This window comes from Rhipicephalus microplus, unplaced genomic scaffold, assembly GCF_043290135.1.
Source record: "Rhipicephalus microplus isolate Deutch F79 unplaced genomic scaffold, USDA_Rmic scaffold_16, whole genome shotgun sequence".
Classification (NCBI taxonomy): Eukaryota; Metazoa; Arthropoda; class Arachnida; order Ixodida; family Ixodidae; genus Rhipicephalus; species Rhipicephalus microplus.
In genome coordinates, this window is record NW_027464589.1 from 4,929,947 (window position 1) to 4,946,235 (window position 16,289).

The window sequence follows — 16,289 nt, forward strand, 5'->3', positions numbered from 1 at the left end:
CATCCTTATAACACCTCAGGCCAGCTGCTCGTGGTAGCTAGTCACACTAAATGTGCCACGCATCTTGCTGCAAGCCATCAACAAAACACGGTCACAGAAGGCACGTTGCACCCGTTGATGGTCAATGATACTCGCGTATGGTCAGTCGACATTGGCAAGTTCCTCCTCTGCTTTCCCTGGTAGGACACCAAAAGAATTACTGACCAAGGCGGGTCTCGTGCCCTCTACGTTAGTTGTTTCTATTCAATTTTTATTACGTTCCTGAGGGTACATATGTTGGTTATATAAATATATACATATACATGCATTGAGAAACGATCGACGAACGTGCAAAAATGTTTATTACTTCCAACGTTTTGACACGAGGGTCTGCCTTTGTCAGGTATTCTCACACACACACACACACACACACACACACACACACACACACACACACAGAAGAATAACTTGGGTTGCCGCAAGACTACAAATATAAAAGTAGATGCGCTTTCACATTACAACTTGTTAATGCCCACGTTACACACCATGCATCAATCGATTGTAAAGCATTGTTTAGTTATATATATATATATATATATATATATATACACACACACACAAAGTATAAAAGTACATGCGCTTTCACATAAAGATAAAAACTTGTTTATTCAGCCGACGTTTTCGATGGGAGCCCCATCTTTTTCAAGGCATAATACTATTTACACATTTTCGTGTCTTCTTATAGCTTCTCGAGACAGGAGGGAAGGGGACAGAAGAAAAATATTAACAACAACAAAAAAAAAGACGAGAAAAAAGAGGAGGAATAAACATTAGAAAGAAGCAAGAGGGACATGGTGGAATTAGAAAGGAACAGGAACTCAACAAAGTAAGGCGAACGTAAACGAGCTATGCCATTATTGTCAACAATACCTCCCAAGCACCCATCCTTCCCCCAAGTGGACATATGGATCCACAGAAGCACTGGATCCACAGAAGCACTTCTTTATTGTAACGGGGTTTGTTTGCAGAGCAGAACGCATAAGGAGAAGCAGTCAGCAGCGTCTGGCCAAGCGCAGCAAGCACGAGCTTATGCTGATGGCGATGCCCCTGCGGGGCATCGCCATCAGCATAAGCTCGTGCTTTTTTCTCACTACAGTCGCCCTCTTTTTCTCACTACAGTCGCCCTCTGCAAAAAAAGGCCCCATCCTGGTGGATTACGGAGAAAAAACAACTAATGGGTCAGAGTAAGGCTTGAGGCGAGAGACGTGGACAGTGTCACGGCAGCAGTAGCGTAGGTCTGGATGGGATGATGGGCTCCATGATGTAGTTGACGAGTGACGTTTGGTCTACAACGCAGTATGGTCCGAGGTATTTGGGAAGAAGTTTTGTGGAGTGGCCAGGTGCACTCGCAGGTGCCCGAAGCTATACCAATGAACCAGGTGAAATGTTTGGAGCCGAACGGTCCACAGGTTGGCAGGATTGCTGCTGCCACTGGTCTTCAGTCGAAAAAGAGCGGGCAAGCTGGCGGCATTTTTTAAGATGTCGGGTAGCTTCGGACAGAGTTGTACTTTCGGACTCATCAGGTTCATATGGAAGAATAGTGTCTACTGTGTTAGAAGGTTCTCGTCCGTAGAAAAGAAAATACGTCGAACCCAGTAGTAGCTTGTACGGCAGTATTAAAGTCAACTGCCGATTTTTCGGACATGCCCGAAATTCGGACATCTTCGCGGCACCGCCATGAGCCCCAAAAAATCAATGTATGAGGAAGTCTAAAATTTCGGACGCTCGAAACCGCCGGAGTCCAATTTTCCGAACTTTTTGACGTGACGGAAGGTAAAAAACTACCACTGACCTCCAGTGGAAACCACCACAACTGCGTCACACGCGATTAGGATCGCATAAATGAGCGCGCTGGTCTACTGTGGCAGCATCTGTTGCTTGGACTCATTGATCGTTAGCGGAGAAACACACGGCCTCCGAGATTCCTAACACTGGCCCTGTTTATCGTGCAAGGGTGTTTCGCTGACAATCACAACTATCCACCCGGAAATTTTTTGGAGCCAATAAAGTTCTTTTCGCTTTAGCGCTTGTGCTCGTGCGTGCCACTTTGGCTTACCGCGCAGCACTTTGGCGAAGCATTTCCCCACTTAGAACTAGAACTAACCGTCACACACCGATTTGGTCTGGCCACGCTGGCTATCTTGAATGTCTACTAGCGCCACCTCCAGAGTACCCGAGACACCGTCGCCTGCAGTGGCACCGTTTTGTTTACGCAGCCCACATGGTGTTTGGCTAACCTAGTGCGTGGTTGTGCGATCATGTGAAGTGTGCTCTGCAACGCTAAGCCTAGGTGCTTCGACGCTCATCAGCAAACTCCTTTGTTCACATCGTCAGGATTTCGCTTGCCTGCGATGGCCCACACTCCGTGTGGTGTCATGTGAAGCCTGTGTGACGTCACACTGATACCGCCGGTGCTTCATGGCTATATAAGTGCTGTGAACCGGGCGCTCAGTGTTCTTTTGAACTCCGCATGCATGTAACAATAAACCGTCTTACTGTTCTTCGTTCACGGCCACTCTGGCTCTGCTCGTCCCTTGAAGCTACAACAGATTGGCGATGAGGATGGAATCCAAATTCCACTGGGCTACAAGACACCATTAGCGGCGGTTCTGAAGCACTGCGAAGATACAAGCAGGATGGCGACATTGGGAAGGTTCGATCAGTTCATCGAGGATGGTGACGAAGATTTTCAGTCCTATGTGGAGCGGTTCGACCACTTCCCGAAGGCCTCCCAGGTGAGCGGCGACCTGAAGGGGTCAGTGTTCATAACGGCAATAGAAAAGAAGGCCTACAAAACTCAGAAAAGCCAGAAAACAAGACGTACACACAGTTAGTACAGACACTGAAAGAGCAGTACGTTCCCGAAACTTCCATGATCGCCGAGCGTTTCAAATTCAATCGTTGTTTTCAACAAGATGGGCAAGCGATGACAGCCTTCGCTGTAAAGCTGAAGCGGTTGGCGACATCCTGTGATTTCGGAACATTTCTGGATGACGCGCTGCGCGACCGGTTTGTGGCAGGACTTTGCGACAAAGAAACACATTCAGAGCTGTTAAAGACAAGCAAGTTGGCTTTTAAAGAGGCCTGCGATATCGCTAGGAGTATTGAGTTGGCCCAGAAAGAAAGCCAGGATTTTCAGCCCAAGTCGGCGCAAGGAATGATCAGCACCCTTAACCGCAAAACAGAGAGCGGGAAACGCCCACCACACTGGAGAGAAGAAACTTCGGGGATGCCTGCTGGCACCAGGAGAACGGAACCAGTGCACTGTTTTCAATGCGGCTCAGAGCATGAAGCATCTATCTGCAAATTTCGAAAGTACCGTTGTCGGGTGTGTAAACGGTTTGGACACTAACCCCCGAATGCAGAGATGTTACTTGACTCGTTCTTGACTCAAGACAGTCTTGCCGGTCGCCATAAATCGTTCTCGAACTTGCGGATGACTTCAAGGCGACTTGGCTCGGTCGAAGTCAGGACAAGTTTCAAGTCAGCTGCGGGGCTAGCTTGAAAGCGACTTCACGCGTTATTCTAACATGGCCACCTCTCGAATGGACGTCGCGTGAAAGGTGGCCGCTTTTGAGTTTGCTTGCCTCGCCATAAGCGTAGCATTTTTTGAGGCGCACTGCCTGTCGAAGATTCTTGGAACCGCTTTACGTGACCAAGGAAATCCGATGGAGTTGTACGACAAGCAACAATTCCACGCTAGGTACAGATTCATGAAGAACGCCGTGCGGCAGCTGCTCATTATGTTGCCGCTCCGTGAAAGTGGGGACAACCGAAGACAGCCCGTGCATCCAGTGTTACAGCTACTGATGGCTCTCAGGTTTTACAGCGCTGGCACATTCCAACCAGTCACCGGAAATTTCGTCCGCATTTCGTAGTCGACAGTGTGCCGTGCAGTCGAAAAAGTTACGCTACTCATCGCAAAGCACCTGTACGCGATGCTGGTGCGCTTTCCGCAGCCGGCGGACTGTTATGAAGTGGCTGAGTTCCCTTGCGTTACAGGTTGTGTCGACTACACACACGTACGTGCGTATTAATAGCCCCGGTGTCGACAACGTCGAAGTGTTCCGTAACTGCAAAGGCTATTTCTGTTTTTATATAACACGACGACATTTTCCGTCTCTTTCGGTAAAAAATAAATGACTCTGTGCTGTGTCCGTGTGCCTCGTCTATCTTTTCGTCCCGTCTAGGGCACTGTTTCTCGCTCAGATAGCATCGCTTGTAGCACAACGCCACGTAGAATTCCACACACATAAAAAAGAGGTGCCCCTATCACGGTTTTTTTTTATCCGCTTCACCATCACGCAGCAAGACACTGCTGCACCCCACGAGACAAAATTCTGCTGAGGGCAATGTGCTGACCCCCGCTTTTTCTCTTGTTTACCAAGCTCAACAAAAGGATACTAAGCACATTTGTTCCCAGAACTTGTTATATATATATATATATATATATCGTGACGTGGCCGAAGACAGGAGACTTCTTGTTGGAATGTAACTGTTTATTTGGGCGAACCTGTGCCCGGTAAACAGAAAGTCCAATTACAGCAGCAGTCTCGCACAGATACCAGTCTCAGACTGATAGCGGCGAACGGAGCGTCGGCCTTCGATCAACAACTGACAAGCGGCGAAGCGCGTCGGCATTTATACTCCCGCCGTCGAATGTTCTAGCGCTATCGCTGGCGGCGGCGTACGTTCCAGAACAATCTGTACCATTCGCACAGTGGGCGTGATCTTATCGAAATGATCTACTACAGTCCGGAACTCTCTCGAAAACTGCAGGCGCGGTTTGCGCTGAGAATCGTGTGGTGTTTTGGGACGATAACAAAAACTTGGGAAATGGAACGTGGCAATATATATATATAACTGCGACCTAGCCCACTACAGGCATGCACACAGGCGAACAGAAAGGCAAATACCGTGAAAATCGCGTCACCTCGTGAGCCAGGTCAGCACAAATACATGCCGTGGCGTTCGATTGAAAAAAAAAAAAAAAAACGAGGAAAGAACCCAACGCGATGCTTGCTTCGCCTCCAAACAAGCAACCACGGAGAAACGCGCCGCATTTGGGTGGCCACTGAAACCAGCGGGTAACGAATGCTTTACAAAAGCAACACTGCGCATCGCTGTGACGGCAGGCACCACGTGCCACTCGTTAGCCGTAAAATGTCAGGAATATGCTTGTGGCCCTTCGTTTTTATAGTTATTTTAAAACGTACGGTGTTTTTTTGATGTAATGCGTGCCTTATGCGAACAACTTCATTATTACCCTCGTTAGCAGGCGAGCAGCGTGTTTCTGCTTTGAAGCTCGTTCTTGACTTGATCAAGCAAGACAGCCTGAGCATCTATGAAACGCAAAGGCTGACTTGGGCGTTTTGAAGTCCGCTGCTTGCTTCGCGTCGACTTGCTCAAGTCAAGTCGAAGTCACGAGCCAAGTAACATCTCTGCATTCGGGGGTTAGCGAAGATGTGTAGGGACAGAGGTAGAGACGCTGCGAACGTGATAGACGAGGAAAGTGACGCGGGTGAACATGTGCTGTTCAATATTTATTCCTGCGAGGGGCGCACCAGACTCTACGAAATTTGCCTGAAGCTAGATCATAAAAGTGTGCGTATGCAGATTGACACAGGGGCATCTGTGTCAATTGTAGCAGAGTCACTGTGCCAAAAATATTGGCCCAGCCTACCCTTAGAGCTATGCAGTCTCAAGCTAAAAACCTATGGTGGCACTCCGCTGACGGTAAAAGGGAAGCTAAACGTTTCCGTAGAGCACAATGGTCAGTACAAGCAACTTTTGCTAATTGTCGTGAAAACAAACGAGAGCACTAACATTATGCTGTTGGGGCGAGACTGGCTGTCAGCACTGAAAATAGACTGGGCTAGTGTGCATGGGGTTTGCTTGGACAAAGTGGTGTTGCTGCTTGAAAAATATGCTAAGATTTTTGAGCCTACCTTGGGTCTAATTAAAAACAGGGCCATTAAGTTAGTGCTTAAAGATAATAATAGCACACCCATTTTTTGTAAACGTGGTCGGTACCGTTTTCAATTAAAGAAGCAGCGTCTTTGAAACTGCAGAACCTCGTGAAAACAGGAGTGCTAGTACCTGTTCAGCAGAGTGAATGGGTGACACCACTAGTAGGGGTACCGAAACCAAACAACCAGGTCAGGGTGAGTGGGGATTTCAAGGTGACACTAAACCCATGCCTAAGAACTGATCATTACCCCCTTCCCGTGATTGAGGATCTGTTTGTAAAGCTGGCTGGTTGCAAATATTTCACGGTGTTGGATTTGTCCACTGCATACCAGCAGCTGGAATTGCATCCCCAAGCGCAGTCGCTAGTCGTGATCAACACGACTAGCGACTGCGCTAGTCGTGTTGATCAGTACTATCGCAGCCGTGATCGCGGTCGACTAGCGCAGTCGTGATCGCAGTCGACTAGCGCAGTCGCAACACAACTTTTTGGAGCCAATAAAGTTCTTTTCGCTTTAGCGCTCGTGCTCGTGCGTGCCACTCTGGCTTCCCGCGCAGCCCATTCGCGAAGCGTTTCACCACTTCGAACTAGAACTAACCGTCACACACGGATTTGGTCTGGCCACGCTGGCTATCTTGAATGTTTATCAGCGCCACATTCCGGAGTACCCGAGGCACCGTTGCCTGCTGTCGCGCCGTTTTGTTTACGCAGCCCACATGGTGTTTGGCTAGCCTAGTGCGTGGTTGTGCGATCGTGTGAAGTGTGCTCTCCAACGCTAAGCCTAGGTGCTTCGACGCTCATCAGCAAACTTTTTTGTTCACATCGTCAGGATTTCGCTTGCCTGCGATAGCCCACAGTTTTCGCCGATGGCATCGAAGCGCGGAAAACAGTACCGTCGTTAACGATGAAGAAGAAAGCCGCCTTTATTAAGTTAGTGAAGAGTGGCAGATCGCAGGCTGACGTGAGCAAGGAGTTCGGCATTAACAAGCAAACAGTTTCCGAGTTCCCGAGGAACAAAGACAAGATCTTGGAAGCGGCCGAAAAACCGTCTGGTGCCCACCAAAAGATCAATGCAAGCCAAGGTGTTCATTCAAAGCTTGAGGACGCTCTCGTCGTGCAGCTTTATTCAATGATTGCCAAGCAGTTACCAGTCTCGGGCTGCATCTTGAAGCAAAAAGCGGAAGTTCTCGCGCCTCGAATAGACATCACAGATTTCAAGTTCAGTGATGGATGGCTGAGAAACTTTAAGCATCGGGATGACCTCAAGTTAAAGAAGATGTGTGGCGAAAGCGGCACCATCGACAGTGCAGTTATTGCGCAGTACCGCAGAGGAAAACTCCAGTCTTTGTTGCAGCAATTCTCTGCTGACAACATTTTCAAATGCGACGAAACTGGCTTGTTTTACAAGCTGCTGCCGGAAAGAACACTCGCTTTTGCTGGTGACACATGCCATGGTGGCAAGCGTAGCAAAGAACGGCTGACCGTTCTTGTCGGCAGCAACATGTCTGACAGCGAGAAACTTCCTTTGTTAGTAATCGGGAAGTCCAAGATCCCAAGGAGTTTTAAAGGGGCAATGCTGCCAGCGTTATACGAAGCCAACAAAAAGGCATGGGTAACACAGCAGTTGTTTGAGAGTTTTGTCCGCAGGTTGGACAGGAAGTTTGAACAACAGAACAGACGTGTTCTGCTCTTCATTGACAGCTGCACTGCTCATGGTCACATCAATACTTTAAGGCTATTTAGCTGGAATTCATGCCACCCAACATGACTGCGATCCTCCAACCGATGGACCAAGGCGTTATCCGTAACCTGAAAATTTTGTATCGTTCACGTATACTCAACCGCATGGTGCTGTGCTCAGAAAACGGGAAAGGCTACAGCGTTGACCTTCGGTCTGCTGTCGGAATGCTTACGGACGCATGGAAGGCAGTAATGCAAGCCACGCTTCGCAACTGCTTTCGCCACATGGGCTTCATACTCGACACAGAGGCAGCAGACTTGCCTGAAGAAAGTGACAGCGTGACTGACTTGTGCCCTCTCATGGACGATATTATCAACGACCTCAGCTCTTCTGGTGCTTCCATGCCCACAGAAATAACTTTCCAGCTGTTCGTCCATGCTGACAATGAGCTCGACTTCTGAGCAGAGCTAACCGACGACGAAATAGTCAGTCAGGTTATGGCGAATTCAGACGACTCCGATGTCGAAAAAGAGGAACCAACGCCTGCGCCACCTACGACCGCCGAATTGATGCGAGCATTGATGACGCTGTCATCGGTGTACAGTGATGACATGACCCTTGCTCAGATCGAGGCGAATGTGATCACATGCAAGCAGAACGCCGTTCAAACAAGGATCAACCAGTTTTTCAAGCCACTGCAGCTCTAACACCGGCTGCCCTGACAGCACCCGCTGTCGGCTGCATGCATTTTTTTTAACGGCTCGATTTAGAGCCACCCCATTGATGCTTTGGCAGAGTTCCGGAAGTCTGGTACTTCGACCTTGACCCTCTTGATCCGAGAAATATCAATGAAATGGTGTGCTTTTTGCTTGCATTGAAAAATATTAGCAAAATGGTGCTTTTTTTTTTTTTGCTTGCATTAAAAATTATCAGTAAAATAATGTGTTTTTTTTTTTTGCTTGCATTCATTTTTTCAGACTGCCCGAATTTCCAGACGGTTTTTCGCTCCCTGGAGGGTCCGAAAAATCGGCAGTTGACTGTATACGTGTAGATGATGAATGGGAGAACTTGGTCCCAATTTGAATGATCAGAGATGACGTACATCAACAGCATATCGCAGAGAGTACAGTTGAACCATTCCATTATGCCATTCGTCTGAGGGTGGTACACTGTACTTGTGCAGTGCACGATTTGGCATTCGTTGAGTAATGCCTTTCGATGCGTCAGAAAGGAAGGCATGGTCTCTGTCACTGAAGAGCTCGCGATGGGCACCATGACGCAGAACGAATCGTTGCAAAAGAAACGTTCCAATGTCACGGGCTGTGGCAGTCAGCAGCGCGGCTGTTTTGGCATAGCGTGTGGGATGGTCTATCGCAACAACAATCCAGCGATTACCAGCTACAGTTGATGGTAGTGGTCTATAAATGTCAATGCAGACGTGATTAAAAGGTCGACTAGGACAAGGAAGAGGTTGTGACGGGTAGACTTGCCCAGGAGGTAACTTTCATCATTGGTACTGAGCACACGAGCTAATGAATTTCTGCACGTAGTTGTACATGCCGCGCCAACAAAATCTGAGTTGAAGCCTAGCGTATGTCTTGAAGAGGCCTGCGTGGGCGCACTGTGGGTCAACATGGAAAGCTTCGCACATAACAGCTTGAAGATGGTGGGGTATTACAAGGAGCCACTTGCGGTCATTGAAAAGGTAGTTGCGTCAATAAAAAAAGATCGACCCTTAGGCAAAAGTTGCTAGCCTGGCCGCGGAGAGCGCGAGATGGCGAAGGAGTGAGAGGATTAGAAAGAATGCTTATGAGGCCACTGATCCAGGAATCTTTTCGTTGTTCACCCGTCATGTTGTGCAAGGCGGATGCGCAAGTGCCGGCTCAAGGGAAGAGAGGCAAACACCTTCATCCGATATGGGTGAGTGAAAAAGGACGTCGACGTCCATGTGCTCGCAACCGGATCTGTAAATACCGTGAATGTCGTACTCCTGAAGTTTGACCGCTCAGCGAGCGAGTCGTCCGGAAGTGTGAATAGCCAATAAAGGGCGTGGTAGTCAGTGACGACGTTGAATGCATGGCCAAGAATAGTGAGCTGCTGGGCACCGAAACAATACTTCTTGAAACTGAGTTGAAGGCCGGCGTCGGTGAGGCGTGTGAGGACATGCTCGAGACGATTTAAATGGGTGTCGAAATCATCGGAAAAGACAACTACATCATCGAGATAGCATAAAGATGTGTTCCACTAGAGGCCTCGTAAAATAGTGTCCATTATTCCTTCAAAAGTAGCTGAAGCTTTACAAAGGCCGAAAGGCTTAACGGTAAATTCGTGTAATCCATCAGTTGTGACAGAGGCTGTTTTCGGTCAGTCAGATGCTTGTATAGGAACTTGCCAGTATACAGAGCATAAATCCAGCAAAGAGAAGTATTCTGCTTCCTGAAAACAATCAAGGGCATCGTCTATTTATGGTAATGGGTAAACGTCTTTACGGGTGATCTTGTTTAAGCGTCGGTAGTCCACACAGAACCGAATGGAGCCGTCCTTCTTAACAAGAACGACAGGTGACGCCTAGGAACTGTTAGAAGGCTGTACAATACACCGCTGGAGCATGTCGGCAACCTGGTCATCAATAACACGGTGGTTCGTCGCTGAGACTCAGTAGGGACGCTGCCGTAGAAACGTATGGCTTCCTGTGTCAATCTTGTGAGATATGTTCAATGTGCGACCGAGGCCAGAAGCGTGGCTGTAAAAAGAAGTGCAAAACTTTTGCAGCAGGTTGCCCAACTGGCTTCTTTCTGAAGAAGACGTTGCGACATCAATGGAGCGGCAGAAAGCATCAAGGAGTGACTGGACAACAACAGGGTCAGAAATGAGTGCGCTGAAGTCCATAGAAAGTAAACTAGACGGATCGTCAAAAATGTGACAGGCGTCGATCGGATGCACGTGATCGCTACATCCACCATGGAATAAAGGTAAAGGCCCTTCTAGCGTGTTGTACACGAGTGTCTTTGTGACGCCATGGCGGAGAGTAAAGAGAGCAACGGGCAGTGAAGGACATTTGGGTTGAATGAACAGGGCAGAGATCATAAATAGAACATCACCGTCGAAACAGCGTCACATGACACAGTCACCAGCAGAGACGAGCGCGATGGTTCGATGGTGTCATCAGAAATAGACAGTTTATAATATGAAATGGCGGCTTCAACAGCGTAAACATTAGGAAGTGCAGACAGCTCAAGTCCAGTGCAACAGCAGTCAATGACGGCATTATTATTCGCAAGGAAGTTCCAGCCGAGTATTATATCATGGGAACACGAGGGCAGCACTACACATTCGACGATATACATAATCCCTTGGATGGCGTCTCGTGTCGTACAGGCTGCAAGAGGTGTTATGCTTTGTGCGTTAACCGTTCTAAGAGAGAGACCGGATAATGGCGTCAGAACTTTGCAGAGTTTGCAGCACAGGTGGGCGGAAAGGACGGATAGAGCGGTTACGGTGTCGACAAGTGCCATGACGACAATACCATCGACTGACACTTCAATGACATTAGCTAGACAGGGGCTAGGACTTGTGCATGGTGATGGGGATGCAGTTTTTGCCTTGGGAACTGCGGTCGTTAGTTTTCCTGATCGGTGGGTGCAGAACGGCATGCATAGGGAAAGGCAAACGTCGACGTGGAGATGGGGAGCGGTGGGTTAGGCCGAGTGGACGATCAGGGGGAAAAGAAGAGGAAGAACGACTTGAAAACACAGAAGAAAGCTGAAGGTCAAACGAGGGCATTCATCGAATGTTCGGAGCAGCCTGGCGATGACGGCAATAATGTGCCACGTGGCCCACACCGCCACAAGCAAAACATATAGGACGGTTGTCGTAGGTCCGCCATTGGTCAACGTAGACACAAAGTTGTGGCCGGGGGGCAGAAAACTGCGGCCGAGTTGGTATCGGCATAGGCAGCTGTGAACAGGTCGGCGGTGAAAAGGGCAGTGACGAATACATAGGCGCTGGCTGGAACGCTTGCTGTCGACAACAAGCAAAGGCCTCGGCGTTTGTGAGAGGTGCGGCGACTGGCGGCGGTTCACGGGCAGGAGGAAGAGCTTGTGCGACCTGGTCTTGAATGAAGTCGCGAAGTGTAGACACCAATCATCATGGTTGATCGGGTACACAGGACATCAAAATGAGTTGACGAGCAACCTCAGTGCGGATGAACTCTTGGATCTTTGAGAGAACAGGGGCATGGTCGTCTTCTATGCCAAGGGTGGACAGGCTGGACAAAGAGTCGTCGGGAACCGCGAAACGTCGGGTGGAAAGACGTTGCCTGCGCAACTTGTCGAAACTCTGGCAAAACACGGTGAGTTCAACGACAGTGCGAGGACTCTTAGAAAGCAACATTTAGAAAGCGTCGTCCTGAATGCCCTTCATGATGTGCTTGATCTTGAGCTCTTCAGACATCGACCTGTTGACTCGCTTGCAAAGGTCCAGAACGTTCTCAATACAGCTTGTGAAATTCTCACCAAGCTGCTGGAACCGAGTATGCTAGCATTGTTCGGCACGACGTTTCCGTACCTCAGGCCGTCTGAAAACTTGTGTGGCTTAGTGGTTTATGAACCACAGCTTGGCCACATCCTACAGGTAAAAGAAGACGTAGGCCAACTTGGCGGTATCATCCCATTTGTTTTGAGCACTCACTCACTCGTACATAGAAATCTAGTCATGAACGTCCTTGTCTTCTGTGCTTGAGAAAACAGGGGAATTTCGCAGACGCAGAGAACCAGCACAGAGGACAGTAGGTGGCGCCGATGGAGGAATTGGAGCGGCGCTTGCGTCGGTAGGCATAATAGACCGTAAAATGCAATTCTGAAGCTCCAGGATGATCAAAACCCCGCAGACTCCACCACTTGTAACGGGGTTTATTTGCAGAGCTGATTGCAGAAGGAGAAGCAGTCAGCAGTGTCCGGCTTAGTGCAGCAAGCACAAGCTTGTACTGATGGCGATGACCCTGAGGCGCAGAAAAATGCCACTGAGGCACTTCTTCTTCGCTACAACACACACACACACACACACACACACACACACACACGCACGCACACGCATATATATATATATCAAGCGAGTGTCTTCTGTGAATCCAGTGATAAATAGAAATTGGCTTGAGCGGACAAACGTACGAAAACTTTTATTACTCCTACGTTTCGGCCATGGTCCGGCCTTCGTTAGGGAATACATTGCAAATGCCAACGTGCTGCTTATATACATTGGGGGCCCCCAACACGTGTCTATTTAATATCTAATGTCACATATATGACAGTGGTACACAAATCAACATGCAAAACAGCACGATGTGATAATGACACGACTATATCACGAAATGATAATATACGGTTAAGTCTGCGCAGCAAAAAAGAGCATTTTTCACAGTCACAGAAAGGATCAACATGATAAGATGGGTGATTATGTACAGCGAATGTATTTAACAACATTGCATTAAAACTACTCGATGAACTAACAAGAGACATAGGTAAACAACCAGCAACAATGCGCTAAAAGAACTAACAAAAAACAGGTGTAAAGCAACAAGAACAGCAATATAAAGAAAACACAGGTGAATTATGTGGCAATGATGATTTGAAAAAAAAGCACAAATAAAAGTGAGATTCATGGGATTCATGAGAATTAAATATAACAGAATTGTAGGTAACATGCTGAAAACTGATAAAAGCGGCAGACATGTGGTATGGAATTTAGCCTTGTCCGTGACATAGTGATCCCGTTGCTAAATGTGCGCCCTGGAACGTGTGTTTTCCTGCGCTTTCGTTAATGCTGAATGACAGTGCTTTAAATTTGTAGATGAGAAATGATTCGCGTGCTTCCCGTTCGTGGTAAGATTTAAAACCAGATTCTAATATGGTTGCTGTTAGGTTATCGAGTGAATGTCCTGTCGCATTCAGGTGCTTAGATAGGGGTAGGTTAGGGAAAGTTGTGACAAGCGCCTTGTGGTTAATAAACCGCAGTCTGAATGGTGTCACTGTCTGGCCTAAGTACTGAAGCTTACAGACTGAGCACTCAAGTAGGTATGCACAGTTACTCGTATCGCAATCGTAATCACCTTTAATTATCATTGTGAAATTTGACGCCGAACTGTGGGCTGAAATAGAGGTGGTCATGTGTACGCAAACCTTGCAACGTGGTTTGCCACAAGGGTGGCAACCTGGATAGGCAGGATGAGTTAGCACAGATGAAGTCAGCATATTGTGCAAGTTTCTCGACTGGCGATAGACTACACGTAGCCATTCTGAAAATATTTTTTGGAGACGGTCGCCCTGCATAAGAACGTTGTGGTGCCTTCCTAGGATGTGGTTAACGTTTGGTGCTGATGCGGAATGCGTTAATATGAGGTTTGTATATGGTCGCTGTTGAGCAGGCTTATTAGAGTGGAGGAGCATGCTCCTATCCATTTCATTAGCATGTTTAATGTCATCGTCAATTATGTGAGGCGGGTACTTTTGTCTTCTTAGGGCATCACTGAGCTTGTCACAATTATCCCTGAAGTCAGATTTTGCGGAGCACAACCTTTAAAAACGGAGTGCCTGGCTGTAGGGTACGCTTGTCTTGTTGTGTCTTACGTGGCTAATTTCAAAATCAAGGTAGCGGTGTCTATCAGTCGACTTTCTGTAAAGCTTTGTCGATAGTTTATCACCTGATATGCATACCGTGACGTCCAGAAAGTTTATGTTTGATGCTGAGTAGACGAGCGAGAAGGAGATTGATGGAAGAAAATTGTTAAAGCTTGCCACAAAAGACAAAAGTTCAGTTTCCCCATGATGCCGTATCAAAAAGATATCGTCAATAAAGCGCTTATAGTAAAACAGTTTTAGGGTGCACGTGGCAAGAAACCTGTCCTCAAATGTGCCCATGAATATATTGGCGTAATTCGGTCCTATCTTCGTGCCCATCGAGGTTCCACTTGTCTGTACATAGTGGGTTTGACTAAATTCGAAGTTATTTAGTTGCAAAATTAGTTTTAAAAGAGAGGCTAGAGTTGAGCTCTCAATAGGTTTGTCTAGTGAAGATTCGTCGTTGCCGAGGCTCTTGGGGAACTTCTACAAAAAGGGAGCATCAGTAAAAAGACGATGGAATTACTAATACCGCTTAGTCCTGTTGCAGGAAAGTTTTATTTATTACCGAAGGTGCACAAACCAAATAACCTCGGTCGTCCAATAGTTTCGGCTATTGGTACGGTTACTGAACCTCTTTCCCGCTACATTGACGCTCCTATCAGAGAAATTCCCGTCTCCTTTCCCTCGTATCTTCGAGACACTAACCATTTCTCGAGTGACATCGCCAATCTAGACGTCCCCGACAAAGCACTACTAGTCACTCTAGACGTAGCTTCTCTATACACGAATATCCCGCATGACGATGGCATTCAGTCCGTAATACGTGCATATGACGAACGCTGCAGATGGTGCCAAGAATCTCTGGATCCGGACAGGCCGCCATTAGAACCTGAACTTGGCAACGTTTAACGCTAGAACCTTATCTAGTGAGGGAAGTCTAGCTGTACTATTCGAGGAGCTAGAGGGTGTTAAATGGGATATAATAGGGCTCAGCGAGGTTAGGAGGACAGATGAGGCCTATACGGTGCTACAGAATGGGCACGTCTTTTGCTATCGGGAATTAGCTGACAGAAGAGAACTGGGAGTGGCGTTCCTAATTCACAGAAACATAGCTGGCAACATAGAGGAATACTATAGCATTAATGAAAGGGTGATAGGTATCGTAATTAAACTAAATAAGAGATACAAGATGAAGGTGGTACAGGCTTACGCGCCTACATCCAGCCATAATGACTCTTAGTGAGGAAACCAACCTTAGCATAGATACAATGAATGATAATCTGACGAGTATCATTACGGAGCGTGCAGTGGAAGTTGGAGGCAGGGTAGTTAGACAGGACACTGTAGAGGACGCCACCTGTTGCTTCTAGTAACTGAGAGGTGGCGCTCCCACTCTGTATAAAAGGCATCGGTGGGCATTAAACGGGGTTTTTTGCTGTTTGTGAACTACGCGTTGTTGGGTCATTCTTCGCGGGCTTCACGCCCACTTTTGGCTCGGCTAGCGGCGTCCGCGCTACCCGGGCACGTCACTACATGGTGTCAGAAGTGGGATCCTGCGACAACCGTGCAACATGCAGGATAACCCAGCCGCCGCCTCCGCCGTGACCGCCAGCTTGCGAACTCCGCCGCAGTTCACTTTTGACAACCCAGCCCAATGGACGGCGTGGCTTCAACAATTCGAGGATTACTCCTTCGCCTCAGGACTGTCCTCCGTCCCCGAAGAAACCAAGGTACGCACGCTCCTCTACTGTATGGGTCCCCAAGGACGCGAGGTGCTTTCGTCTCTCATGTCAGACGCCGAGGCCTATCGCTCATACTCCGGCGTGACAACAAGTCTTTCGGGATATTTTGTACACCCCGTCAACGAGGTATACGAGTCGAGCAGGTTCCACAAGCGCACGCAAGCGGTAGGCGAGTCAGTCGATGCGTTTTTCACGGCGCTCCGAAATCTCGTGAAGAAGTGCAACTACGCCTCTCGGGAAAT

General features: G+C 48.0%; 1 protein-coding gene and 1 pseudogene across 7 annotated transcripts in view; one reads left to right on the forward strand and one right to left on the reverse strand.

Moving 5' to 3' along the window:
- Positions 1–16,289, reverse strand: part of dachs (unconventional myosin-IXb-like dachs) — a 512,416-nt gene that overhangs the window by 215,295 nt on the left and 280,832 nt on the right. The gene's annotated exons all lie outside the window — the stretch shown is intronic.
- On the forward strand, positions 2,379–4,111 carry LOC142784941 (uncharacterized; annotated as a pseudogene).